This window comes from Gordionus sp. m RMFG-2023, chromosome 2 (assembly GCF_954871325.1).
Source record: "Gordionus sp. m RMFG-2023 chromosome 2, tfGorSpeb1-WG-v2, whole genome shotgun sequence".
In the NCBI taxonomy this organism is placed as follows: Eukaryota; Metazoa; Nematomorpha; class Gordioida; order Chordodea; family Parachordodidae; genus Gordionus; species Gordionus sp. m RMFG-2023.
This window is the reverse complement of record NC_088776.1, coordinates 34,298,854-34,311,421: the sequence shown is the minus strand read 5'-3', so window position 1 is coordinate 34,311,421 and position 12,568 is coordinate 34,298,854. Positions and strand designations below refer to the sequence as shown.

The 12,568-nt window shown below is 25.4% G+C and overlaps 1 protein-coding gene across 1 annotated transcript in view; it reads left to right on the top strand.

Moving 5' to 3' along the window:
• The window catches only part of LOC135924280 (chitinase-3-like protein 1), a 28,708-nt gene that overhangs the window by 890 nt on the left and 15,250 nt on the right, over window positions 1-12,568 (top strand). The gene's annotated exons all lie outside the window — the stretch shown is intronic.

The window sequence follows — 12,568 nt, the reverse complement described above, 5'->3', positions numbered from 1 at the left end:
ATGAAAAAATAATAATGGATTGGAGATAATAACTTTCAGTTACAATGTGTCTGAGAATGTAGTATATTTCACGTAAGTCTGATCAGAAAATTTTTTTCTTGCCCGGTCGAGTGTCAAGAGACCCAACCTTAACCTATTTTAATTTTTAAAGTTACAGAAATCCAATTCAGAATGACCGCACTCGAATTGTGTTGACAGGGCTTTAAGATAATCATTTAAAAATTAGAAAAATAATACATAAGAATATAGATCTCTGCATTTATGACCTTTTTATACCTTACTAACGTGCACAAATGAGGTTTTCTGTTTTGATGTAATTTTTAAATTTAAAAAAATATAATGCATCACTTGTTTAAATTGAGGTGGGGTTTTGATTTAACAAAAATAAGGAATAGATTAATTTGTAACAAAAAAAATGCGACACTTGAATTATAAAAAGTATTTAAAAAGGCAAGCCACTTTGCGCTTTTTAAAATGGTTTCTGGCGCCAAACATTAAATTCATTAATTTGTGCAACATTTGAAATGCATCTTTTACATTTGCAAGACAGCGTTTGACCCTGAATTCACAGTTAGAGCCAATTATACAAAATATAGTACTTTCGTATTTTCACGAGAATTATATATACTTCATCGTGAATTCGCGCTAACTGTGAATTCAAGGTGAAACGCTATTTGTGCGCTCTATTATTTAGCAATGTTTTTAAAATCTAAAGAACGGATATATAAAATCAAATCGATATCAAATTTACGTTTTAATAATTATTCTCTAATCATTTTATGGAATTAATCATAGTTCGAAAAAAAAATCTAGAAAGATTTTTTGAAGATTTATTCCCCAAATAATTTTGAGCAGAAAATCTTCAAAGATAACAAAAGTGATATATTTTTTTTAAAGAAGGTCAAAAAATAAATTTTTATGCATAATAATCACAAAATATTTTTATTAAAGATTTTTCCATAAAAGATTTAGAATTTTAAGTAGAATTTGACCAACAATTCTGTTTGAAGAAGTGTTGTTAAATGGCCCTATTTGGGTCGATTTATTAAAAACGGTCCTGCCTCAAAGTTATCTTCTATGTTTATCTCTATTGTGGAATTTTAAAAGCAGATATTGAAAGTCCAATTTAATTCTTTTTTTATTTAAAATTATATTTTCATTTAAATTCCTTTAATTAAAATTTGTGAATTGCAAAATTTTTTATATAATAAAAAAAATTATATTAGAAATGATGAGTTATATAAATATAAAATAATTTTCAATTTAGTTACTTTGAAATGTAACTGTTAGTTACCTTTTGTTAAAGTAACTTATTTTGCCTCTCTATAAATTTACTTGTAACTATTACTAGTTACTTTTCATAAATAACTTTTAAATAGCATTAATTATCTATAACGTAGCTTAATTTCACTTATTAAACCTGGATATTTTTCAAATAAAATGAAGTTTTCTGATGTAAATTTCTTTTCTTCCCGGTCTTCTATATATAATTTTTGGAATAGAATTTCTAATTTTATAAATGCTAGCAGCAGTATGTTTTTACCGACATGTTATTTTTCAACTTTAAATCATATTTTGAGCTCGTTTTTTTTTAATTTAAAAATCTTATTTTACCGGAAATGCATTCCAGCATGTTAAGAACACCTATACTAAAAATTGTATACAATATTGAAGTTAGCATTTGAATCAATAATTTATATAAAAAATTTATTGAAACTAATATAAATTATATTAAGTCCAAAAGTACGAAATTCATGGGGTAGGTATTCTAAATATGATGGAATAAATTTCCGGTAAAATCAGATTTTTAAATTTAAAAAAAAGAGCTCAAAAAATGATTTAAAATTTCAAAAATACACATTTCCGGAAAAGAACACAAACATATATAAAAATCCCAAATTAAGTCATTTATAAATAAAAATTTATAAGTCCAAAGAATTTTCACTTTAAAATTTGCCAAAAAATATCCTGCCTACTCAGGATCAAGGTTATATTATTTATCGTATTTTAAATATACATCGTAGTAATGTATTTGTAAATGCAGTAAAACTTTCTTAAGATATGACTATGCTATTAGTAAATTCTTTATAAATTTATTTTAAAAAAGTTTTCAAATATTATTAACATAAACTTTTAATTTGCTTAAACCTAATCAAATTTTTGAGAGTAACATTTTGAAATTAAATCCTTAAGATATGTATAAGAGCATTTTAAAACCATTGAAGTTTGGTGGCAAACTTTGTAATGAAGCGAATTCTTATCCAAAATTCACATATGCTAAAAGTATAATATTAACAAGTGCAGAGGAGGGGTATACAGAATAATATAAAAATATTTCCACATTATTTATTGCATTATTTATATAAGAAACTTTGTTAGAACATTGATATAGACCTAGAAATGATAAAAAAACATAATATTATATTACTATTTTAATATTATTCAGCTTCATTTTTTTATATGCCAAAAAAATAGATTAATATTCGAAGAATAAAAAATGAATCGGGTAAGAATTTAAAGAATTATTATTTCATAGAATTTAAAAATTTCCAATATGTTAAAAATATGAATGAATAAATGGTACAGTGATGGATGGGGCACTAGAACTAACTTTGGAAAAAAATACATTACTAAATAAAAAAAATTATCGAAAAATAAGCATATATAAAAATCTTTAAAAAATATATCATAATTCATTCCATAAAAAAAAAAAATTTTTTTTGAAAATTAATATAGACAATATGTTACCTTAGATCTTAAAATAATAAAACTTGAATAATAAACGAATTACAAATTTTTATCACAACGCATAAGAAAACCTACAGGTTAAAACAATTAAATCCCAAGGATAAAAATATAATAAAATAAAATTATGAAAAAATTTTTTTTGTAAATAGTTAAGAAATATTTAAAAAAAAAACATACCGCTTGTTTTTAAAAGAAAAGATAATTCCAAATAAAAGTCCCTTATTTTTTTTTATGTGGGATTTAACATATTTTATATGCCCGGTCTCAAGGCAGGATTTAACTATGGATCAAGGAGACTTATGTATGAATAATGAGAAGGTGCCTTATGAACAAAAAAAAATTCTCCTCAAAAAATTGTATCCAAAATTAATTAATATATCTTATTGGTGGTTTTGTAACAGAGTAAAAAATTTATTTAGAAAGACTCAAGTGTATACTTATCCTCATATTTTTTCAAATTCGAGCATATGTTATAGTATCCCCTCAATAAATTAACATATTTAATAGCAATACAATATTTGTCATATAATATGTAGGATAAAAAATTTAATATGATGAATAGATGTCTTATTTTTCAATAACCAGGATATTTTGGTGTTATAAATTATTTTGTTGCTTTCGTTTCAATATATATTATCTACTGGTAATTTTTTTGGAATGATTATTTTATATAAAATATTTAATTAAGTTTTTAATCTTATAAATATTGTGGCATTATTTAATTAAGTATATTATGTTCATATTTTAAAGTTTAATTTGAATATAAGATAATACTTATAATGTAGAAGACTGAAATGGAAAATATTTATGAATTAATTAATATGGTTTACATATTTTTTGGTGGCAAAAAAAGGACGGTGAAAAAAATACTCAACCAAAAAAGGCTATATAAAAAAAATATCAAGGTTAAAAAAATTGCTGAAGAAATATTTCAAAGGAAAAAAAATCTGTAAGAATTAAAGGGGATGGAAAATTGGTCACAAGCGCTTAACAAATTTATTGAAGCCCGATCCGATGTAGGCCGAGCTATTCGGACAATAAATTTAATATCGAACAGTGCTCGCGCTTAATTTTTTCAAAAATATATTAGAAAAAATAAAATTGAAAAGAATATTTTAGCATTTTTTTGAAAAAAATGATAGCTAGAACTTCTCTATTGGATAAAGAAAGCAATTAGTGATTTATATTCTATTTAACCCCTGCCATATGACCCACGTTTTCAAAAAATATTCATGTTGAATAAATCATTGCCTATAGTGGATAACGCAATAATAAATTTCTAAAACACCATAGAGAAATGTATTCAACAAACTTCGGAAGATATAAAAAAATTAATTAATATTTTAAAAGGAAATTTTGATTAATTTCTATAAATATTATGTTGGTGGAGATAATAGACATTAAAGATGTGGCTCGACATGCTCAAAAGCCTGCCAGCCTGATTAGATTACAAAAACGAGCCTCGCAACTTGTACAAAGTAAGCGAGCCATTAGTATAAAATATTTTGCTGGGCCTATATAACGCTGCAAAAATACTCTAGCTAAAAAAGTAATTCAGTAGTTTATTTTTAAAGGTTTCGACCATTTAAGCAGAGTTTTATTTTCTAAAAAGCATAGTATTAAAATTCATAGGTATCAGAAAATATAATATTATATTTGAATAATAAGTTTTTTTGGTAATCAACGTAGAAAAATATTGTATCAGACAGATATAACCTGCCATATATAACTTAATCTGTCAGATTTGACTGGTGATGTGTCGCAATAATAATAAAGAAGTAATGCATGTCGAATTTTGTTAAGAAGTTAGTTCCAGGAAAAAATATCAAATAGATTACTTTTCAAATGAAATACTTTTTCAATATTATACATGCCCAAATTTTGCAATTTTATTAAACCTTGAATAATGCAAATTTATAATTTTTCTTTCACAGAAGATTACTACAGGTCGGACAAAGAAGCCTCTAGAAATTTTTTATTGAACCAAGCAAAAACCCTAATTTGCCGGGCGGGATAAAAAATCTATTAGACTGGCCCCGCTTTAGATCGAATTGTGTTGATGTATATAAACAGAAATGCATAATTAAAAATAAAACATTAATTCTTGTCTTGGTCTTAAATATTACACTTAGTAGTTTTATTTTATTTTTTAAATATATACAGATTGATTTTCCGAAGACTTTCATTTATACAGATTTTTTTTCTGCCGTTTTTCTTAACCGTTACACAAATATAATTAGCCTCATTCATTTTAGGTTATTTATTGGAAACTATATAGATGGCTAAATAAACGATGTAATTTAAATAAGACGAAGCAGGCCTGGCGAAGTTTATTTTTTTCTTGAAATTTTTTCCCACATTTTTCATTTATAATTTTTTCCGGTAATATTTTTTCGAAGTTTTTTTCTGATGTTTTTTTTCCACAAGTTTTTATTCCGGGATCCATATATTTTATGTCTGTAATATAAAATTTCAAATATTTTTTATCATACTCATTTGTTAATAATCTTTTCTATATAACCTTTTCGTTTTTTTCTTTCTAACCTTGTTTTGTATTAATAATATTTTCACCCTTTTTTAAATATAGTATATAAAAGTTGACTTTTTCAAAAAAATATTACAATAAAGAAGTTAATCATTGATAAATTAACTTGATTTTTTTTTAAAACTACAAATAATAAAATTACCTGTTATGTAATATAATTTAATAATAATAATCGTAAGTAAGGTTCAATTTTTGTCTTTTAGAAAGTTTTATAATTACTAAACCAACTCTTAAAAAATATTTATTTGAAAGTTAAAATTAAAAATTTAATAATTGATAGAGGCAGAAATATTAAATAGATAAATGACATACAATTTTATTCATTCTTGATCATGTGGTACATAATTGTAGGTTTCAAAATAGCCATGTTGTTCTTAAATCTAAATTACATCACAAGTATCTAATTCTTTATTTTTTTTTATAAATTATAATTATTGTGTATTAACTTTTAAATGTACAAATGGTCATTTTTATTAAATTGATTGATAAAGGATAAAAGCAGCAAAATAAAATAAATTTACCGAAATATTTTATATAATAAAACTCAAAAGAATTTGAATGTTATCTATTAACAAAGACCTATAGGCGATTTTTTTTTAAAAAAGATCAGCCAACAAGGGCAAAAATTTAAATTAAAATATTAATAAGATAATAGAAAATGTTCTACATCAAAAAAATAAAGATGTTCTGACATCGAAATACATAAAACAGGTTTATTCTATAATACCTAAAATTGTAAAATATGAATACAATTAACTAGATTTTTTAGGAATATACGTCAAGGCTTTCAGGAGAGAAGCTCATAGTCAACATAAATTTAGTATTCATTTTATAATTGAATCCTTTTATATTTATTTTATTTCATCAGTGGAGTCACAGCATAATTGGCTTAAGGATCCAGACCCTGCTCTCTATCCATCTCCACATTATAAAATAACGCTGAGACCCACTTAGGGGAGTAGGAGAAATTGAGCCAAATTTTAAATATAATCGACCCAGAGCATCCATAAAAAATTTCACATAAAAACATTATCCTTATTATACAATAACTATAATTTTTTGCTACTAATCTGTTAAATTTATTTGTTACTTTATAACTGTTGATTATATCTCAAACAGTAAAATATGTCATTTGTTAAATATACTGGCAAAATCAATATGATGAAACTACGTTATTATTTGATTCCAACAAAAATTAACACCGGCAATATATGCAGAGTAGGCAAGAATATTCATTACTATTAATTATACATGGTGATGTTTTTTATTAGAATATTATAAAATATGATCTGAAGTTTCACAATCAGAGTTATTTTACTTCCATAAAATAGCTTAAAACGAAATAGCAGAAATTTGATAAAATATGGATAATATTTGCAGCTAATTTTTTATATAATTTATCAATAAAATTAAAAACATTTTAATTTATGTCAATTTTGAGGGATAAGGGGGGACTTATAGCAGCAAATCATAGCCTATGGCTCTGCTTTTTTACAGCATTAGCTTTATACGTACTTAATATCTTCAAAATTTAGGATTGAATGCCCTTTTTAAGGTATTAATTTATTCTGGGCGGATATTTTTCTTCAAACAATCGCTTATCTGACATGAATAATTATTATTCTACATACATTAATAGGAGAAATATAAAAAAATATCACAGGAATATAATAATTTTTAATTTCTATTAATTTTTATTATCAATTTAAAAAAATATATATACTTGTATTGTATAAAAAATGCAATTTAAAATGATTAAGGGGGGGGGGGTATAAAAATTTTGTATTATAAAAATTATTATATAAACGTTTGGAGGATTCCTAGAGCAGGGGAGAGTACCGAAAAATTATCACGATGCTATGGAATCATAAACCCAACCACAATACCATTCTAACGAAACTATTATATCATACCCCCCCCCCCCCTTCCATTCAAGATAGATGGCACTGAGTCCAGAGAGTTTTATAAACAGTTTCATATTTTAAATGCACTAAATAAACTTGTTAAACATTAGCTAAATAAGAAAAGTTTAATAAAATATTTCTGTTATATTCATAGACTTATATTAACATACTGCTCAACGACCAATTTTATAATGTTATAAAAATATCGCTCATTTAGCAGCCATTTTCAAAGATACAACATTTATTTTAATAAGTCTATTCTTATAATGATTTTAAGGTTAAATATTTCGTGTATTTATGAATTTTTATTTAATACGCGTATAAATATTAATGTTATGAAATAAATGTGACATTCCCTAAATTTGTTGGAGATATTAACATTTACATAGATAAAATTAGTAAGTAATTAAAATAAAAATAAAATCACCGATAAAAATATTCTAAAGCAAAATCTTCACGAAAACATTTATATAAACCTACAATCCATAAGCTCTGAGTTCAATAATTATGATTCTATAATAAAAAAACTTAAAATATTATATCCCCAAAAGAATGTGAACAGTAAAATCTTAGATATCTATAACGCGAGTCAATCCAAGGATAAGAAATTTATAGAATAGGTGACTAAGATATGCCGGTAAAGTAAGAAATGCAATTTTAGGATAGAGCTATAGAGAAAATCAAAATATGCACCTTATCTAAAGACATTAAATTTAAAATTAAAGATTTAGACAGAATAGATGAGATAATAAAATTAGATAGTGAGTTAGAAGATATCGACACCAATATTATTTTTGAAAAAGCTATTACTAAATTAGATACTTTAGGCTTGAAGGATAAACAAAAGCTGAAACAGAGATAAAGCGTATCAATTCCAAGAAGATGTCAGACGAGAAACAGATTAGTAAAGACGTTAATTAACAATAGGTACAGTATAATAATAAATATGTTCAACAATGGGCTCCACAACCACATTTTGACATTCAAAGATTTTACAGTCAAAACAACAACTATATACCTCCTCAACAGAATTAAAAAACAGATACAATAATCAAAACAGATTAGAATACTTACCTTATGTAAACAATAATCAAAAAAATTACCCAAGACATGAAAATAATAATCACAGATTCATTCGATAGAGCCACAACAGAAAATTTAGCAACATTACGTATAATACAATGAAGTTTACGACGGAAATTATGTAAGAAATTTTAACAGGTATAATAAAAGGTTCAATAATAACGTGCAACAATTTAGATATTGCAATTATAATGATTCACAACAAAGTCAAACAATAGAGACTACAGACAAAATACAAATCCACCATATGATAACAGATCAAATCACGACTACAACAGAAACTTGAATACTAGAAATCCTATAGAATATGGCAATAAGATTAATACAGTTAATATCAAAGAGGTTGATGTAACTAAAAGTGATAAGGAAAAAAAAATAGATTATGACATACTAAATATAAGTGTAGAAGATTTTAACGGCAAAGATAACAACTCGTATTAGGTAACTTGAAATTAAACAATTTTAAAACAATCATGCAGGTCGACACAGGATTCAGATTTACCAAAATACCTGATAGCTAAGAATGCAGGCGTTACTGAAGTGAAGAAATCTAATTTAAAATTAAAGTTATGACGGAAATCAAATTAAAATATTATGTACAACGCAAATCTGCGAATTACAAAAGAATAACTAAAAATTTGCAAGCGATCGTTGTCAATAGCAATAAGAGCAATTACTTGGCAGAATTTAGCTAAATGTTTTCAAGAATATTTTAAAAAAATCTGTAGGAAATATAGACGATGATTATAATAACAAATTTACAAAATTTACACGAAATTGCGAATTGAAAATGAGTAATAAACCTATCAACAAAACCAACATTAAACTTCGTATAAGGTAAAATGCCATACCGAGAATAACACCGCCAAGAAAGTACCATACTCTAGAATAGACATAGTTGGTAAAGAACTAAACAAATGGATTCAGGACAAAATAATTGAGCCCGTAAAAGACGTAAGTTTGGCGAGTCCGTTAACTCCAGCGTTTAGGAAGATGGGAGTTTCAGTGTGTGTCGACTTTAAAGACATAGTTAATCCTGCACTGAAATATTTTAATTACCCAATACCAAGAATGAACGATTTAATAGCAAAACTATCAAAAGAAAAAAAATTCACCAAAATCGACTTCAAGAGCGCATTTCTCCAAATTCCGATATACAAAAAACTCTAAGTATATTCTGACCATATTAACACATAAGGGGTAGATTCACCAGATTACCCATTACTGCATGTGCAATATTTCAACATGGGTCAAATATTTGGAGATATGAAGGATGTGATATTTTATATTGACGATCTTTTAATAAAGGGTGAGAACGATGAAATACATATAGAAAACATGAAAAAAAGTTTTTGAAAGAATATTGAAATATGGTCTTATACCCAATTTTGCAAAAACGTATTCATGAAAACCAACATCAGATTTATATGACATGACATAGACCGGAAGGCATACACCCTAATCGAGATAAAATTAAAGCCATAATCAACATGCCAGAGTCAAAATCTTATAATAAACTATCTACATTTTAGGATAATCAAGTTACTACAAAAAATTTTTGAGTAACTTTGCAGACCTAGTAGACCCACTATACAAATTAGTCAATAAAGAAGAAAAATGGAAATGGGAAGCTGAACATGCTAGTACTTTTTCAAATAAAGGGTGACGTAAAGGAAACTTATAGCCTTTGCATCAAGAACGTTATTGAAAACAGAGATAAACTACACAAATATTGAGAGAGAGAGGCTCTAACGATAATATTTGCCGTCATGAGATTTCATGAATCTCATAGGGACAAAATTTACAATTGTCACTGACCAGAAACCTTTGATTTACATCTTCGCCAAAGGCTTATAAGAAAACACTTTAATAAATGCGATTACAAAAATGTAATATAGCAATGCGAGCTTATGATTTCAAAATAATCCACAGAGCAACAACACAGTTTCTAACTGTTTATCACAATTACCACTCGCTGTAAATGATAAAATTATCTATAATATAGTTACTGACACTACAAAAAATGATTTATTGGACATTCCGATTAATTTTAATAAAGTATTAGAGGAAACACATAAAGATAAAAAATATCAGACATTATTAATGATATAGAAAAGGTCATGGTATAAAAAATAAATCGTACAAAAACATAGAAAACGAATTAAGTATCATAAACAATTGCTTATTTAAAGAAAACAGAATTGTGATTCCTGAAGGCATGAGAAAAATAATGTTGCAAGAATTATATATGGGGCATATAGGTGCTGGAAAAACCAAGGTATTAGCTAAGGATTATATGCATTGGTCAAATATGAACATAGATATTGTTCTCGAAGTTAAATTTGTGAATAATTCAACATCTAAACAGTAAATCCAAATTCAATTCAACATCTATGAGCAATAACTTCGAAACCTTTTGAAATAATACATATAGATTACGTGGGACCTTTTTTCAGAAATATTGGTTAATAATTATAGATGACTATAGTAAATTTCCAATAATAACTCCGGTTAAATAAATCGCAGCAGAAATTACTTTAAAAGAAATAATAAAAACAATTAGTATTTTTAGGATACCTGAAGAAATTGTGACGGATAATGACATTAATTATTACAAGCCAGTCGTTCGAAAAATTTAGCAATGACCACGCAATAAAACACACCCTGACTGCAGCCTGCCATCAGCAGTCTAACGGACAGGTAGAAAAGATGATAGGAAAATTTTAAATAAGTATGAAAAGAAACATGGAAAGAAAGAACAGAGATATAGACATAGCGCTATAAAGATTTTACTCAATTATCGTAATACACCGAACTGTAAGACAGACATAGCATCAAGTAAGCTTTTATTCCTGCACTACACCAGAATTAAATGGGATTTGTTAGAACCAGTCATGGACAAAGATAAGGTCATGATAATAATAAAAACATCTAGCAGGGTAATAAAAAAAAGAGACAATAGGTGCTAGACGTTTTTTGAAAACAAACGAGACAAAGATATTGTTGTTGAAAAAGAAAATGAGTTATTATACAAAATTAACACTGGATGCAAGATAATTAGAAGACACATCGACTAAATAAAGAAAAGAAAATGGGAGACAGTAGGTAATACTATTACGAAACAATGAGGATACTTTAAAGGGGGAAGAGACAAAGAAAGACTGACAAGAGTAAAAAGATTACTAAGTCATTTTAAAGATTATGTATTGAACGTAAATGAATATAAAAATTATTTGGAAAGACAAGTTATAAATAATATGCGATTTAATAAATATTAAAAATATAAATAACGCGAAACATAAAAGAAAAATACAAAAGCGAATAAATTCATATTAAAAATGAGAAACAATTCTTATTCTTATGTAGGATTCGATTTTAATTCAATTCTTATTATTCTACCCATGAACATACAATAAATGATGATGATCACGATTGAGAATAACAAATAATCTAAAGATAGGACTAGAAGGGCAAAAAGAAACTAGACAGAAGACAACGATATGAACAAGCATGACATAAACGAGCTGAACAGCAGTGACGAATTGACAGGAAAAATAAGTTAAAAAGAGAGATGCTACGAATGAAATAATTGTATATATATTATTTTTACTAATATATTATTTAAATTAATTTATTCGACAAAAATATCATTTTCATTAATATATTATTTCAATTAATTTGTATAACGTTTTTGTGAAATAACTTTTATTTTCCTTATAATTTTATTATTCAAATACTTATAATTACTTTACTTTAGAAATGCTATAAATACAGCATGTATTTTAAAGATCATTATTACTTATTTTACATATTAATTAATATTTGGAATAAAAAGAAACAAAGTACACCACTTTGTAATATAAATTGCAAGAAATAAAATTTCAAAAAGTTATAATATAAAAAATAATTAACTATTGTTTAAAAATTCATATAAAAATGAATAAAAAAAATTAAATATAAAATATGAATAATTTTCTGTATATTTTTTTATATAACTAAAATTGACTTAATTTACAACAGAATATGAATACTATTTTATTTTATAATATAAAATGACATAAATTTAAAATTCATGTAAAAGTTTTTTTTTGTTCAGCAAAAATAAGGTTGTAACTTTTCCATATGTACATTTATTCTTTGTTTACTAATAAATTACATTCTTAAATTTTCTTAAACCCTTAACAATCTTTATATAATGAAAATTAAGTTAAATCTGAATTATAATATATAATATCATGTATATAATTCCATTATTTTAATTAACATTATTTTTTACTATTTTTTAATT